Source organism: Heptranchias perlo, chromosome 14, assembly GCF_035084215.1.
Source record: "Heptranchias perlo isolate sHepPer1 chromosome 14, sHepPer1.hap1, whole genome shotgun sequence".
NCBI lineage: Eukaryota > Metazoa > Chordata > Chondrichthyes > Hexanchiformes > Hexanchidae > Heptranchias > Heptranchias perlo.
The window spans coordinates 3221316-3241480 of record NC_090338.1 but is presented as its reverse complement, the minus strand read 5'-3'; positions in this window follow the sequence as shown (position 1 = coordinate 3241480).

Here is a 20165-nt window from a genome sequence, read left to right as displayed (position 1 = left end):
ATATAGAGATAGAATAGAGAGATAGAATATAGAGATAGAATACACAGATAGAATATAGAGATAGAATATAGAGATAGAATATAGAGTTAGAAAAGAGAGATAGAATATAGAGATAGAACACACAGATAGAATATAGAGATAGAATAGAGAAATAGAATATAGAGATAGAATAGAGAGATAGAATACAGAGATCGAATACAGAGATAGAATACAGAGATCGAATACAGAGATAGAATATAGAGATAGAATAGAGAGATAGAATATAGGGATAGAATAGAGAGATAGAATATAGAGATAGAATAGAGAGATAGAATGCAGAGATAGAATGGAAAGATAGAATACACAGATAGAATATAGAGATAGAATAGAGAGATAGAATATAGAGAGATAGAATAGAGAGATAGAATAGAGAGATAGAATATAGAGATAGAATAGAGAGATAGAATATAGAGAGATAGAATAGAGAGAAAGAATATAGAGAGATAGAATAGAGAGATAGAATAGAGAGATAGAATATAGAGATAGAATGGAGAGATAGAATATAGAGATAGAAAAGAGAGATAGAATATAGAGAGAGAATAGAGAGAAAGAATATAGAGATAGAATGGAGAGATAGAATATAGAGATAGAATATGAAGATAGAATATAGAGATAGAATACTGAGATAGAATATGGAGATAGAATATAGAGATAGAATAGAGAGATAGAATATAGAGATAGAATATAGAGATAGAATAGAGAGATAGAATAGAGAGATAGAATAGAGAGATAGAATATAGAGATAGAATACACAGATCGAATATAGAGATAGAATGTAGAGATAGAATATAGAGATAGAATAGAGATAGAATACACAGATAGAATATAGAGATAGAATAGAGAGATATAATATAGAGATAGAATACACAGATAGAATATAGAGATAGAATAGAGAGATAGAATATAGAGATAGAATAGAGAGATAGAATGCACAGATAGAATATAGAGATAGAATAGAGAGATAGAATATAGAGATAGAATACACAGATAGAATATAGAGATAGAATAGAGAGATAGAATGTTGAGATAGAATACACAGATAGAATATAGAGATAGAATATAGAGATAGAATATAGAGATAGAATAGAGAAATAGAATACACAGATATAATATAGAGATAGAATAGAGAGATAGAATATAGAGATAGAATACACAGAAAGAATATAGAGATAGAATATAGAGATAGAATATAGAGTTAGAATAGAGAGATAGAATATAGAGATAGAATACACAGATAGAATATAGAGATAGAATAGAGAAATAGAATATAGAGATAGAATAGAGAGATAGAATACAGAGATCGAATACAGAGATAGAATACAGAGACAGAATATAGAGATAGAATAGAGAGATAGAATATAGAGATAGAATAGAGAAATAGAATATGGAGATAGAATACAGAGATAGAATATAGAGATAGAACAGAGAGATAGAATGCAGAGATAGAATGGAAAGATAGAATACACAGATAGAATATAGAGATAGAATAGAGAGATAGAATATAGAGAGATAGAATAGAGAGATAGAATAGAGAGATAGAATATAGAGATAGAATAGAGAGATAGAATATAGAGAGATAGAATAGAGAGAAAGAATATAGAGAGATAGAATAGAGAGATAGAATAGAGAGATAGAATGTAGAGATAGAATGGAGAGATAGAATATAGAGATAGAAAAGAGAGATAGAATATAGAGAGAGAATAGAGAGATAGAATATAGAGATAGAATGGAGAGATAGAATATAGAGATAGAATATGGAGATAGAATATAGAGATAGAATATAGAGATAGAATATAGAGATAGAATAGAGAGATAGAATAGAGAGATAGAATAGAGAGATAGAATAGAGAGATAGAATATAGAGATAGAATAGAGAGATAGAATAGAGAGATAGAATGCAGAGATAGAATATAGAGATAGAAAAGAGAGATAGAATATTGAGAGAGAATAGAGAGATAGAATATAGAGATAGAATGGAGAGATAGAATATAGAGATAGAATATAGAGATAGAATATCGAGATAGAATACTGAGATAGAATGTGGAGATAGAATATAGAGATAGAATAGAGAGATAGAATATAGAGATAGAATAGAGAGATAGAATATAGAGATAGAATATAGAGATAGAATAGAGAGATAGAATAGAGAGATAGAATACAGAGATAGAATATAGAGATAGAATAGAGAGATAGAATATAGAGATAGAATAGAGAAATAGAATATGGAGATAGAATACAGAGATAGAATATAGAGATAGAACAGAGAGATAGAATGCAGAGATAGAATGGAAAGATAGAATACACAGATAGAATATAGAGATAGAATAGAGAGATAGAATATCGAGAGATAGAATAGAGATATAGAATAGAGAGATAGAATATAGAGATAGAATAGAGAGATAGAATATAGAGAGATAGAATAGAGAGAAAGAATAGAGAGATAGAATAGAGAGATAGAATAGAGAGATAGAATATAGAGATAGAATGGAGAGATAGAATATAGAGATAGAAAAGAGAGATAGAATATAGAGAGAGAATAGAGAGATAGAATATAGAGAGAGAATAGAGAGATAGAATATAGAGATAGAATGGAGAGATAGAATATAGAGATAGAATATAGAGATAGAATATAGAGATAGAATACTGAGATAGAATATGGAGATAGAATATAAAGATAGAATATAGAGATAGAATATAGAGATAGAATATAGAGATAGAATAGAGAGATAGAATAGAGAGATAGAATAGAGAGATAGAATATAGAGATAGAATAGAGAGATAGAATATAGAGATAGAATAGAGAGATAGAATAGAGAGATAGAATATCGAGAGAGAATAGAGAGATAGAATATAGAGATAGAATGGAGAGATAGAATATAGAGATAGAATATGGAGATAGAATATAGAGATAGAATACTGAGATAGAATATGGAGATAGAATATAGAGATAGAATAGAGAGATAGAATATAGAGATAGAATATAGAGATAGAATAGAGAGATAGAATAGAGAGATAGAATAGAGAGATAGAATATAGAGATAGAATACACAGATCGAATATAGAGATAGAATATAGAGATAGAATATAGAGATAGAATAGAGATAGAATACACAGATAGAATATAGAGATAGAATAGAGAGATATAATATAGAGATAGAATACACAGATAGAATATAGAGATAGAATAGAGAGATAGAATATAGAGATAGAATAGAGAGATAGAATGCACAGATAGAATATAGAGATAGAATAGAGAGATAGAATATAGAGATAGAATACACAGATAGAATATAGAGATAGAATAGAGAGATAGAATGTAGAGATAGAATACACAGATAGAATATAGAGATAGAATATAGAGATAGAATATAGAGATAGAATAGAGAGATAGAATACACAGATATAATATAGAGATAGAATAGAGAGATAGAATATAGAGATAGAATACACAGATAGAATATAGAGATAGAATATAGAGATAGAATATAGAGTTAGAATAGAGAGATAGAATATAGAGATAGAATACACAGATAGAATATAGAGATAGAATAGAGAAATAGAATATAGAGATAGAATAGAGAGATAGAATACAGAGATCGAATACAGAGATAGAATACAGAGATAGAATACAGAGATAGAATATAGAGATAGAATAGAGAGATAGAATATAGAGATAGAATAGAGAAATAGAATATGGAGATAGAATACAGAGATAGAATATAGAGATAGAACAGAGAGATAGAATGCAGAGATAGAATGGAAAGATAGAATACACAGATAGAATATAGAGATAGAATAGAGAGATAGAATATAGAGAGATAGAATAGAGAGATAGAATAGAGAGATAGAATATAGAGATAGAATAGAGAGATAGAATATAGAGAGATAGAATAGAGAGAAAGAATATAGAGAGATAGAATAGAGAGATAGAATAGAGAGATAGAATATAGAGATAGAATGGAGAGATAGAATATAGAGATAGAAAAGAGAGATAGAATATAGAGAGAGAATAGAGAGATAGAATATAGAGATAGAATGGAGAGATAGAATATAGAGATAGAATATAGAGATAGAATATGGAGATAGAATATAGAGATAGAATATAGAGATAGAATATAGAGATAGAATAGAGAGATAGAATAGAGAGATAGAATAGAGAGATAGAATAGAGAGATAGAATATAGAGATAGAATAGAGAGATAGAATAGAGAGATAGAATGCAGAGATAGAATATAGAGATAGAAAAGAGAGATAGAATATAGAGAGAGAATAGAGAGATAGAATATAGAGATAGAATGGAGAGATAGAATATAGAGATAGAATATAGAGATAGAATATCGAGATAGAATACTGAGATAGAATGTGGAGATAGAATATAGAGATAGAATAGAGAGATAGAATATAGAGATAGAATAGAGAGATAGAATATAGAGATAGAATATAGAGATAGAATAGAGAGATAGAATAGAGAGATAGAATACAGAGATAGAATATAGAGATAGAATAGAGAGATAGAATATAGAGATAGAATAGAGAAATAGAATATGGAGATAGAATACAGAGATAGAATATAGAGATAGAACAGAGAGATAGAATGCAGAGATAGAATGGAAAGATAGAATACACAGATAGAATATAGAGATAGAATAGAGAGATAGAATATAGAGAGATAGAATAGAGATATAGAATAGAGAGATAGAATATAGAGATAGAATAGAGAGATAGAATATAGAGAGATAGAATAGAGAGAAAGAATATAGAGAGATAGAATAGAGAGATAGAATAGAGAGATAGAATATAGAGATAGAATGGAGAGATAGAATATAGAGATAGAAAAGAGAGATAGAATATAGAGAGAGAATAGAGAGATAGAATATAGAGATAGAATGGAGAGATAGAATATAGAGATAGAATATAGAGATAGAATATAGAGATAGAATACTGAGATAGAATATGGAGATAGAATATAGAGATAGAATATAGAGATAGAATATAGAGATAGAATAGAGAGATAGAATAGAGAGATAGAATATAGAGATAGAATAGAGAGATAGAATATAGAGATAGAATAGAGAGATAGAATAGAGAGATAGAATATAGAGATAGAATGCAGAGATAGAATATAGAGATAGAAAAGAGAGATAGAATATAGAGAGAGAATAGAGAGATAGAATATAGAGATAGAATGGAGAGATAGAATATAGAGATAGAATATAGAGATAGAATATAGAGATAGAATACTGAGATAGAATGTGGAGATAGAATATAGAGATAGAATAGAGAGATAGAATATAGAGATAGAATAGAGAGATAGAATATAGAGATAGAATATAGAGATAGAATAGAGAGATAGAATAGAGAGATAGAATACACAGATAGAATAGAGAGATAGAATAGAGAGATAGAATATAGAGATAGAATAGAGAGATAGAATAGAGAGATAGAATAGAGAGATAGAATATAGAGATAGAATAGAGAGATGGAATAGAGAGATAGAATAGAGAGATAGAATAGAGAGATAGAATACACAGATAGAATATAGAGATAGAATAGAGAGATAGAATATAGAGATAGAATATAGAGATAGAATAGAGAGATAGAATAGAGAGATAGAATACACAGATATAATATAGAGATTGAATAGAGAGATAGAATAGAGAGATAGAATATAGAGATAGAATAGAGAGATAGAATATAGAGATAGAATAGAGAGATAGAATATCGAGATAGAATAGAGAGATAGAATAGAGAGATAGAATAGAGAGATAGAATATAGAGATAGAATACACAGATCGAATATAGAGATAGAATATAGAGACAGAATATAGAGATAGAATAGAGATAGAATACACAGATAGAATATAGAGATAGAATAGAGAGATATAATATAGAGATAGAATACACAGATAGAATATAGAGATAGAATAGAGAGATAGAATATAGAGATAGAATAGAGAGATAGAATGCACAGATAGAATATAGAGATAGAATAGAGAGATAGAATATAGAGATAGAATACACAGATAGAATATAGAGATAGAATAGAGAGATAGAATGTAGAGATAGAATACACAGATAGAATATAGAGATAGAATATAGAGATAGAATATAGAGATAGAATAGAGAGATAGAATACACAGATATAATATAGAGATAGAATAGAGAGATAGAATATAGAGATAGAATACACAGATAGAATATAGAGATAGAATATAGAGATAGAATATAGAGTTAGAATAGAGAGATAGAATATAGAGATAGAATACACAGATAGAATATAGAGATAGAATAGAGAAATAGAATATAGAGATAGAATAGAGAGATAGAATACAGAGATCGAATACAGAGATAGAACACAGAGATAGAATATAGAGATAGAATAGAGAGATAGAATTTAGAGATAGAATAGAGAAATAGAATATGGAGATAGAATACAGTGATAGAATATAGAGATAGAACAGAGAGATAGAATGCAGAGATAGAATGGAAAGATAGAATACACAGATAGAATATAGAGATAGAATAGAGAGATAGAATATAGAGAGATAGAATAGAGAGATAGAATAGAGAGATAGAATATAGAGAGATAGAATAGAGAGATAGAATATAGAGAGATAGAATAGAGAGAAAGAATATAGAGAGATAGAATAGAGAGATAGAATAGAGAGATAGAATATAGAGATAGAATGGAGAGATAGAATATAGAGATAGAAAAGAGAGATAGAACATAGAGAGAGAATAGAGAGATAGAATATAGAGATAGAATGGAGAGATAGAATATAGAGATAGAATATAGAGATAGAATATGGAGATAGAATATAGAGATAGAATATAGAGATAGAATATAGAGATAGAATAGAGAGATAGAATAGAGAGATAGAATATAGAGATAGAATAGAGAGATAGAATATAGAGATAGAATAGAGAGATAGAATAGAGAGATAGAATGCAGAGATAGAATATAGAGATAGAAAAGAGAGATAGAATATAGAGAGAGAATAGAGAGATAGAATATAGAGATAGAATGGAGAGATAGAATATAGAGATAGAATATAGAGATAGAATATAGAGATAGAATATCGAGATAGAATACTGAGATAGAATGTGGAGATAGAATATAGAGATAGAATAGAGAGATAGAATAGAGAGATAGAATAGAGAGATAGAATATAGAGATAGAATATCGAGATAGAATAGAGAGATAGAATAGAGAGATAGAATACAGAGATAGAATATAGAGATAGAATAGAGAGATAGAATATAGAGATAGAATAGAGAAATAGAATATGGAGATAGAATACAGAGATAGAATATAGAGATAGAACAGAGAGATAGAATGCAGAGATAGAATGGAAAGATAGAATACACAGATAGAATATAGAGATCGAATAGAGAGATAGAATATAGAGAGATAGAATAGAGATATAGAATAGAGAGATAGAATATAGAGATAGAATAGAGAGATAGAATATAGAGAGATAGAATAGAGAGAAAGAATATAGAGAGATAGAATAGAGAGATAGAATAGAGAGATAGAATATAGAGATAGAATGGAGAGATAGAATATAGAGATAGAAAAGAGAGATAGAATATAGAGAGAGAATAGAGAGATAGAATATAGAGATAGAATGGAGAGATAGAATATAGAGATAGAATATAGAGATAGAATATAGAGATAGAATACTGAGATAGAATATGGAGATAGAATATAGAGATAGAATATAGAGATAGAATAGAGAGATAGAATAGAGAGATAGAATAGAGAGATAGAATATAGAGATAGAATAGAGAGATAGAATATAGAGATAGAATAGAGAGATAGAATAGAGAGATAGAATATAGAGAGAGAATAGAGAGATAGAATATAGAGATAGAATGGAGAGATAGAATATAGAGATAGAATATGGAGATAGAATATAGAGATAGAATACTGAGATAGAATATGGAGATAGAATATAGGGATAGAATAGAGAGATAGAATATAGAGATAGAATATAGAGATAGAATAGAGAGATAGAATAGAGAGATAGAATAGAGAGATAGAATATAGAGATAGAAAACACAGATCGAATATAGAGATAGAATATAGAGATAGAATATAGAGATAGAATAGAGATAGAATACACAGATAGAATATAGAGATAGAATAGAGAGATATAATATAGAGATAGAATACACAGATAGAATATAGAGATAGAATAGAGAGATAGAATATAGAGATAGAATAGAGAGATAGAATGCACAGATAGAATATAGAGATAGAATAGAGAGATAGAATATAGAGATAGAATACACAGATAGAATATAGAGATAGAATAGAGAGATAGAATGTAGAGATAGAATACACAGATAGAATATAGAGATAGAATATAGAGATAGAATATAGAGATGGAATAGAGAGATAGAATACACAGATATAATATAGAGATAGAATAGAGAGATAGAATATAGAGATAGAATACACAGATAGAATATAGAGATAGAATATAGAGATAGAATATAGAGTTAGAATAGAGAGATAGAATATAGAGATAGAATACACAGATAGAATATAGAGATAGAATAGAGAAATAGAATATAGAGATAGAATAGAGAGATAGAATACAGAGATCGAATACAGAGATAGAATACAGAGATAGAATACAGAGATAGAATATAGAGATAGAATAGAGAGATAGAATATAGAGATAGAATAGAGAAATAGAATATGGAGATAGAATACAGAGATAGAATATAGAGATAGAACAGAGAGATAGAATGCAGAGATAGAATGGAAAGATAGAATACACAGATAGAATATAGAGATAGAATAGAGAGATAGAATATAGAGAGATAGAATAGAGAGATAGAATAGAGAGATAGAATATAGAGATAGAATAGAGAGATAGAATATAGAGAGATAGAATAGAGAGAAAGAATATAGAGAGATAGAATAGAGAGATAGAATAGAGAGATAGAATATAGAGATAGAATGGAGAGATAGAATATAGAGATAGAAAAGAGAGATAGAATATAGAGAGAGAATAGAGAGATAGAATATAGAGATAGAATGGAGAGATAGAATATAGAGATAGAATATAGAGATAGAATATGGAGATAGAATATAGAGATAGAATATAGAGATAGAATAGAGAGATAGAATAGAGAGATAGAATAGAGAGATAGAATATAGAGATAGAATAGAGACATAGAATAGAGAGATAGAATGCAGAGATAGAATATAGAGATAGAAAAGAGAGATAGAATATAGAGAGAGAATAGAGAGATAGAATATAGAGATAGAATGGAGAGATAGAATATAGAGATAGAATATAGAGATAGAATATCGAGATAGAATACTGAGATAGAATGTGGAGATAGAATATAGAGATAGAATAGAGAGATAGAATATAGAGATAGAATAGAGAGATAGAATATAGAGATAGAATATAGAGATAGAATAGAGAGATAGAATAGAGAGATAGAATACAGAGATAGAATATAGAGATAGAATAGAGAGATAGAATATAGAGATAGAATAGAGAAATAGAATATGGAGATAGAATACAGAGATAGAATATAGAGATAGAACAGAGAGATAGAATGCAGAGATAGAATGGAAAGATAGAATACACAGATAGAATATAGAGATAGAATAGAGAGATAGAATATAGAGAGATAGAATAGAGATATAGAATAGAGAGATAGAATATAGAGATAGAATAGAGAGATAGAATATAGAGAGATAGAATAGAGAGAAAGAATATAGAGAGATAGAATAGAGAGATAGAATAGAGAGATAGAATATAGAGATAGAATGGAGAGATAGAATATAGAGATAGAAAAGAGAGATAGAATATAGAGAGAGAATAGAGAGATAGAATATAGAGATAGAATGGAGAGATAGAATATAGAGATAGAATATAGAGATAGAATATAGAGATAGAATACTGAGATAGAATATGGAGATAGAATATAGAGATAGAATATAGAGATAGAATATAGAGATAGAATATAGAGATAGAATAGAGAGATAGAATAGAGAGATAGAATATAGAGATAGAATAGAGAGATAGAATATAGAGATAGAATAGAGAGATAGAATAGAGAGATAGAATATAGGGATAGAATGCAGAGATAGAATATAGAGATAAAAAAGAGAGATAGAATATAGAGAGAGAATAGAGAGATAGAATATAGAGATAGAATGGAGAGATAGAATATAGAGATAGAATATAGAGATAGAATATAGAGATAGAATACTGAGATAGAATGTGGAGATAGAATATAGAGATAGAATAGAGAGATAGAATATAGAGATAGAATATAGAGATAGAATAGAGAGATAGAATAGAGAGATAGAATACACAGATAGAATAGAGAGATAGAATAGAGAGATAGAATATAGAGATAGAATAGAGAGATAGAATAGAGAGATAGAATAGAGAGATAGAATATAGAGATGGAATAGAGAGATAGAATAGAGAGATAGAATAGAGAGATAGAATACACAGATAGAATATAGAGATAGAATAGAGAGATAGAATATAGAGATAGAATATAGAGATAGAATAGAGAGATAGAATAGAGAGATAGAATACACAGATATAATATAGAGATTGAATAGAGAGATAGAATAGAGAGATAGAATATAGAGATAGAATAGAGAGATAGAATATAGAGATAGAATAGAGAGATAGAATATCGAGATAGAATAGAGAGATAGAATACAGAGATAGAATATAGAGATAGAATATAGAGATAGAATATAGAGATAGAATAGAGAGATAGAATACACAGATAGAATATAGAGATAGAATAGAGAGATAGAATACACAGATCGAATATAGAGATCGAATATAGAGATAGAATATAGAGATAGAATAGAGAGATAGAATATAGAGATAGAATAGAGAGATAGAATACACAGATAGAATAGAGAGATAGAATATAGAGATAGAATATAGAGATAGAATAGAGAGATAGAATATAGAGATAGAATATAGAGATAGAATAGAGAGATAGAATACACAGATAGAATATAGAGATAGAATATAGAGATAGAATAGAGAGATGGAATAGAGAGATAGAATATAGAGATAGAATAGAGAGATAGAATAGAGAGATAGAATACACAGATAGAATATAGAGATAGAATAGAGAGATAGAATATAGAGATAGAATATAGAGATAGAATAGAGAGATAGAACAGAGAGATAGAATACACAGATATAATATAGAGATTGAATAGAGAGATAGAATAGAGAGATAGAATATAGAGATAGAATATAGAGATAGAATAGAGAGATAGAATACACAGATAGAATACACAGATAGAATATAGAGATAGAATAGAGAGATAGAATATAGAGATAGAATAGAGAGATAGAATAGAGAGATAGAATTGAGAGATAGAATATAGAGATAGAATAGAGAGATAGAATATAGAGATAGAACAGAGAGATAGAATATAGAGATAGAATAGAGAGATAGAATACACAGATCGAATATAGAGATAGAATATAGAGATAGAATATAGAGATAGAATAGAGAGATAGAATACACAGATCGAATATAGAGATAGAATATAGAGATAGAATAGAGAGATAGAATAGAGAGATAGAATATAGAGATAGAATATCGAGATAGAATAGAGAGATAGAATACACAGATAGAATATAGAGATAGAATATAGAGATAGAATATAGAGATGGAATAGAGAGATGGAATAGAGAGATAGAATAGAGAGATAGAATACACAGATAGAATATAGAGATAGAATAGAGAGATAGAATATAGAGATAGAATATAGAGATAGAATAGAGAGATAGAATATAGAGATAGAATAGAGAGATAGAATATAGAGATAGAATAGAGAGATAGAATACAAAGATAGAATGTAGAGATAGAATATAGAGATAGAATAGAGAGATAGAATATAGAGATAGAATAGAGAGATATAATACACAGATCGAATATAGAGATAGAATATAGAGATAGAATATAGAGATAGAATAGAGAGATAGAATAGAGGGATAGAATGTAGAGATAGAATATCGAGATAGAATAGAGAGATAGAATACACAGATAGAATATAGAGATAGAATATAGAGATAGAATATAGAGATGGAATAGAGAGATAGAATATAGAGATAGAATAGAGAGAGAGAATAGAGAGATAGAATACACAGATAGAATATAGAGATAGAATAGAGAGATAGAATATAGAGATAGAATATAGAGATAGAATAGAGAGATAGAATACACAGATAGAATATAGAGATTGAAGAGAGAGATAGAATAGAGAGATAGAATATAGAGATAGAATATAGAGATAGAATAGAGAGATAGAATATAGAGATAGAATCGAGAGATAGAATAGAGAGATAGAATATAGAGATAGAATATAGAGATAGAATAGAGAGATAGAATATAGAGATAGAATAGAGAGATAGAATACACAGATAGACTATAGAGATAGAATAGAGAGATAGAATATAGAGATAGAATATAGAGATAGAATATAGAGATAGAATATAGAGATAGAATCGAGAGATAGAATATCGAGATAGAAGAGAGATAGAATACACAGATCGAATATAGAGATAGAATATAGAGATAGAATATAGAGATAGAATAGAGAGATAGAATGCACAGATAGAATATAGAGATAGAATAGAGAGATAGAATATAGAGATAGAATACACAGATAGAATATAGAGATAGAATAGAGAGATAGAATATAGAGATAGAATATACAGATAGAATATAGAGATAGAATATAGAGATAGAATATAGAGATAGAATAGAGAGATAGAATACACAGATAGAATATAGAGTTAGAATAGAGAGATAGAACATAGAGATAGAATACACAGATAGAATATAGAGATAGAATAGATAGATAGAATATAGAGATAGAATAGAGAGATCGAATACAGAGATCGAATATAGAGATAGAATACAGAGATAGAATACAGAGATAGAATATAGAGATAGAATAGAGAGATAGAATATAGAGATAGAATAGAGAAATAGAATATAGAGATAGAATACACTGACAGAATATAGAGATAGAATCGAGAGATAGAATATAGAGATAGAATAGAGAGATAGAATACAGAGATCGAATATAGAGATAGAATACAGAGATAGAATACAGAGATAGAATACACAGATAGAATATAGAGATAGAATATAGAGATAGAATATAGAGTTAGAATAGAGAGATAGAATATAGAGATAGAATACACAGATAGAATATAGAGATAGAATAGAGAAATAGAATATAGAGATAGAATAGAGAGATAGAATACAGAGATCGAATACAGAGATAGAATACAGAGATAGAATACAGAGATAGAATAGAGAGATAGAATATAGAGATAGAATAGAGAAATAGAATATGGAGATAGAATACAGAGATAGAATATAGAGATAGAATAGAGAGATAGAATACAGAGATAGAATGGAAAGATAGAATACACAGATAGAATATAGAGATAGAATAGAGAGATAGAATATAGAGAGATAGAATATAGAGATAGAATAGAGAAATAGAATATGGAGATAGAATACAGAGATAGAATATAGAGATAGAATAGAGAGATAGAATACAGAGATAGAATGGAAAGATAGAATACACAGATAGAATATAGAGATAGAATAGAGAGATAGAATAGAGAGATAGAATATAGAGATAGAATAGAGAGATAGAATATAGAGAGATAGAATAGAGAGAAAGAATATAGAGAGATAGAATAGAGAGATAGAATAGAGAGATAGAATATAGAGATAGAATGGAGAGATAGAATATAGAGATAGAAAAGAGAGATAGAATATAGAGAGAGAATAGAGAGATAGAATATAGAGATAGAATGGAGAGATAGAATATAGAGATAGAATATAGAGATAGAATATAGAGATAGAATACTGAGATAGAATATGGAGATAGAATATAGAGATAGAATAGAGAGATAGAATATAGAGATAGAATATAGAGATAGAATAGAGAGATAGAATAGAGAGATAGAATACACAGATAGAATAGAGAGATAGAATAGAGAGATAGAATATAGAGATAGAATATAGAGATAGAATAGAGAGATAGATTATAGAGATAGAATAGAGAGATAGAATAGAGAGATAGAATAGAGAGATAGAATAGAGAGATAGAATATAGAGATAGAAAAGAGAGATAGAATATAGAGAGAGAATAGAGAGATAGAATATAGAGATAGAATGGAGAGATAGAATTTTGAGATAGAATATAGAGATAGAATATAGAGATAGAATACTGAGATAGAATGTGGAGATAGAATATAGAGATAGAATAGAGAGATAGAATATAGAGATAGAATAGAGAGATAGAATATAGAGATAGAATATAGAGATAGAATAGAGAGATAGAATAGAGAGATAGAATACACAGATAGAATAGAGAGATAGAATAGAGACATAGAATATAGAGATAGAATATAGAGATAGAATAGAGAGATAGAATAGAGAGATAGAATATAGAGATAGAATATAGAGATAGAATAGAGAGATAGAATACACAGATAGAATATAGAGATAGAATATAGAGATAGAATAGAGAGATGGAATAGAGAGATAGAATATAGAGATAGAATAGAGAGATAGAATAGAGAGATAGAATACACAGATAGAATATAGAGATAGAATAGAGAGATAGAATATAGAGATATAATACAGAGATAGAATATAGAGATAGAATAGAGAGATAGAATAGAGAGATGGAATACACAGATATAATATAGAGATAGAATATAGAGATAGAATAGAGAGATAGAATATAGAGATAGAATAGAGAGATAGAATATAGAGATAGAATAGAGAGATAGAATACAGAGATAGAATATAGAGATAGAATAGAGAGATAGAATAGAGGGATAGAATATAGAGATAGAATATCGAGATAGAATAGAGAGATAGAATACACAGATAGAATATAGAGATAGAATATAGAGACAGAATATAGAGATGGAATAGAGAGATAGAATATAGAGATAGAATAGAGAGATAGAATAGAGAGATAGAATACACAGATGGAATATAGAGATAGAATAGAGAGATAGAATATAGAGATAGAATATAGAGATAGAATAGAGAGATAGAACAGAGAGATAGAATACACAGATAGAATATAGAGATTGAAGAGAGAGATAGAATAGAGAGGTAGAATATAGAGATAGAATATAGAGATAGAATAGAGAGATAGAATATAGAGATAGAATAGAGAGATAGAATAGAGAGATAGAATATAGAGATAGAATATAGAGATAGAATAGAGAGATAGAATATAGAGATAGAATAGAGAGATCGAATACACAGATAGACTATAGAGATAGAATAGAGAGATAGAATAGAGAGATAGAATATAGAGATAGAATATAGAGATAGAATATAGAGATAGAATATAGAGATAGAATCGAGAGATAGAATATCGAGATAGAAGAGAGATAGAATACACAGATCGAATATAGAGATAGAATATAGAGATAGAATATAGAGATAGAATAGAGAGATAGAATGCACAGATAGAATATAGAGATAGAATAGAGAGATAGAATATAGAGATAGAATACACAGATAGAATATAGAGATAGAATAGAGAGATAGAATATAGAGATAGAATATACAGATAGAATATAGAGATAGAATATAGAGATAGAATATAGAGATAGAATAGAGAGATAGAATACACAGATAGAATATAGAGTTAGAATAGAGAGATAGAACATAGAGATAGAATACACAGATAGAATATAGAGATAGAATAGATAGATAGAATATAGAGATAGAATAGAGAGATAGAATACAGAGATCGAATATAGAGATAGAATACAGAGATAGAATACAGAGATAGAATATAGAGATAGAATAGAGAGATAGAATATAGAGATAGAATAGAGAAATAGAATAGAGAGATAGAATACACTGACAGAATATAGAGATAGAATAGAGAGATAGAATATAGAGATAGAATAGAGAGATAGAATACAGAGATCGAATATAGAGATAGAATACAGAGATAGAATACAGAGATAGAATACACAGATAGAATATAGAGATAGAATATAGAGATAGAATATAGAGTTAGAATAGAGAGATAGAATATAGAGATAGAATACACAGATAGAATATAGAGATAGAATAGAGAAATAGAATATAGAGATAGAATAGAGAGATAGAATACAGAGATCGAATACAGAGATAGAATACAGAGATAGAATACAGAGATAGAATAGAGAGATAGAATATAGAGATAGAATAGAGAAATAGAATATGGAGACAGAATACAGAGATAGAATATAGAGATAGAATAGAGAGATAGAATACAGAGATAGAATGGAAAGATAGAATACACAGATAGAATATAGAGATAGAATAGAGAGATAGAATATAGAGAGATAGAATATAGAGATAGAATAAAGAAATAGAATATGGAGATAGAATACAGAGATAGAATATAGAGATAGAATAGAGAGATAGAATACAGAGATAGAATGGAAAGATAGAATACACAGATAGAATATAGAGATAGAATAGAGAGATAGAATAGAGAGATAGAATATAGAGATAGAATAGAGAGATAGAATATAGAGAGATAGAATAGAGAGAAAGAATATAGAGAGATAGAATAGAGAGATAGAATATAGAGATAGAATGGAGAGATAGAATATAGAGATAGAAAAGAGAGATAGAATATAGAGAGAGAATAGAGAGATAGAATATAGAGATAGAATGGAGAGACAGAATATAGAGATAGAATATAGAGATAGAATATAGAGATAGAATACTGAGATAGAATATGGAGATAGAATATAGAGATAGAATAGAGAGATAGAATATAGAGATAGAATATAGAGATAGAATGGAGAGATAGAATAGAGAGATAGAATACACAGATAGAATAGAGAGATAGAATAGAGAGATAGAATATAGAGATAGAATATAGAGATAGAATAGAGAGATAGATTATAGAGATAGAATAGAGAGATAGAATAGAGAGATAGAATAGAGAGATAGAATAGAGAGATAGAATATAGAGATAGAAAAGAGAGATAGAATATAGAGAGAGAATAGAGAGATAGAATATAGAAATAGAATGGAGAGATAGAATTTTGAGATAGAATATAGAGATAGAATATAGAGATAGAATACTGAGATAGAATGTGGAGATAGAATATAGAGATAGAATAGAGAGATAGAATATAGAGATAGAATAGAGAGATAGAATATAGAGATAGAATATAGAGATAGAATAGAGAGATAGAATAGAGAGATAGAATACACAGATAGAATAGAGAGATAGAATAGAGACATAGAATATAGAGATAGAATATAGAGATAGAATAGAGAGATAGAATAGAGAGATAGAATATAGAGATAGAATATAGAGATAGAATAGAGAGATAGAATACACAGATAGAATATAGAGATAGAATATAGAGATAGAATAGAGAGATGGAATAGAGAGATAGAATATAGAGATAGAATAGAGAGATAGAATAGAGAGATAGAATACACAGATAGAATATAGAGATAGAATAGAGAGATAGAATATAGAGATATAATACAGAGATAGAATATAGAGATAGAATAGAGAGATAGAATAGAGAGATGGAATACACAGATATAATATAGAGATAGAATATAGAGATAGAATAGAGAGATAGAATATAGAGATAGAATAGAGAGATAGAATATAGAGATAGAATAGAGAGATAGAATACAGAGATAGAATATAGAGATAGAATATAGAGATAGAATATAGAGATAGAATATAGAGATAGAATAGAGAGATAGAATACACAGATAGAATGTAGAGATAGAATAGAGAGATAGAATATAGAGATAGAATAGAGAGATAGAATATAGAGATAGAATATAGAGATAGAATAGAGAGATAGAATAGAGAGATAGAATATAGAGATAGAATAGAGAGATAGAATACACAGATCGAATATAGAGATAGAATATAGAGATAGAATATAGAGATAGAATAGAGAGATAGAATACACAGATCGAATATAGAGATAGAATATAGAGATAGAATAGAGAGATAGAATATAGAGATAGAATATAGAGATAGAATAGAGAGATAGAATAGAGAGATAGAATACACAGATAGAATAGAGAGATAGAATAGAGAGATAGAATATAGAGATAGAATAGAGAGATAGAATATAGAGATAGAATATAGAGATAGAATAGAGAGATAGAATACACAGATAGAATATAGAGATAGAATATAGAGATAGAATAGAGAGATGGAATAGAGAGATAGAATATAGAGATAGAATAGAGAGATAGAATAGAGAGATAGAATACACAGATAGAATATAGAGATAGAATAGAGAGATAGAATATAGAGATAGAATATAGAGATAGAATAGAGAGATAGAATAGAGAGATAGAATACACAGATCTAATATAGAGATTGAATAGAGAGATAGAATAGAGAGATAGAATAGAGAGATAGAATACACAGATAGAATATAGAGATAGAATATAGAGATAGAATATAGAGATGGAATAGAGAGATGGAATATAGAGATAGAATAGAGAGATAGAATAGAGAGATAGAATACACAGATAGAATATAGAGATAGAATAGAGAGATAGAATATAGAGATAGAATATAGAGATAGAATAGAGAGATAGAATAGAGAGATAGAATACACAGATAGAATATAGAGATTGAATAGAGAGATAGAATAGAGAGATAGAATAGAGAGATAGAATAGAGAGATAGAATATAGAGATAGAATAGAGAGATAGAATACAGAGATAGAATAGAGAGATAGAATACAGAGATAGAATGTAGAGATAGAATATAGAGATAGAATAGAGAGATAGAATATAGAGATAGAATAGAGAGATAGAATACACAGATCGAATATAGAGATAGAATATAGAGATAGAATATAGAGATAGAATAGAGAGATAGAATAGAGGGATAGAATATAGAGATAGAATATCGAGATAGAATAGAGAGATAGAATACACAGATAGAATATAGAGATAGAATATAGAGATAGAATATAGAGATGGAATATAGAGATAGAATATAGAGATGGAATAGAGAGATAGAATATAGAGATAGAATAGAGAGATAGAATAGATAGATAGAATACACAGATAGAATATAGAGATTGAATAGAGAGATAGAATATAGAGATAGAATAGAGAGATAGAATAGATAGATAGAATACACAGATAGAATATAGAGATTGAATAGAGAGATAGAATAGAGAGATAGAATAGAGAGATAGAATAGAGAGATAGAATATAGAGATAGAATAGAGAGATAGAATATAGAGATAGAATAGAGAGATAGAATACAGAGATAGAATGTAGAGATAGAATATAGAGATAGAATAGAGAGATAGAATATAGAGATAGAATAGAGAGATAGAATATATAGATAGAATAGAGAGATAGAATACACAGATAGACTATAGAGATAGAATAGAGAGATAGAATAGAGAGATAGAATATAGAGATAGAATATAGAGATAGAATATAGAGATAGAATAGAGAGATAGAATATAGAGATAGAATAGAGAGATAGAATATAGAGATAGAATAGAGAGATAGAATACACAGATCGAATATGGAGATAGAATATAGAGATAGAATAGAGAGATAGAATGCACAGATAGAATATAGAGATAGAATAGAGAGATAGAATATAGAGATAGAATACACAGATAGAATATAGAGATAGAATAGAGAGATAGAATATAGAGATAGAATACACAGATAGAATATAGAGATAGAATATAGAGATAGAATATAGAGATAGAATAGAGAGATAGAATACACAGATAGAATATAGAGTTAGAATAGAGAGATAGAATATAGAGATAGAATACACAGATAGAATATAGAGATAGAATAGATAGATAGAATATAGAGATAGAATAGAGAGATAGAATACAGAGATCGAATATAGAGATAGAATACAGAGATAGAATACAGAGATAGAATATAGAGATAGAATAGAGAGATAGAATATAGAGATAGAATAGAGAAATAGAATATAGAGATAGAATACACAGATAGAATATAGAGATAGAATAGAGAGATAGAATATAGAGATAGAATAGAGAGATAGA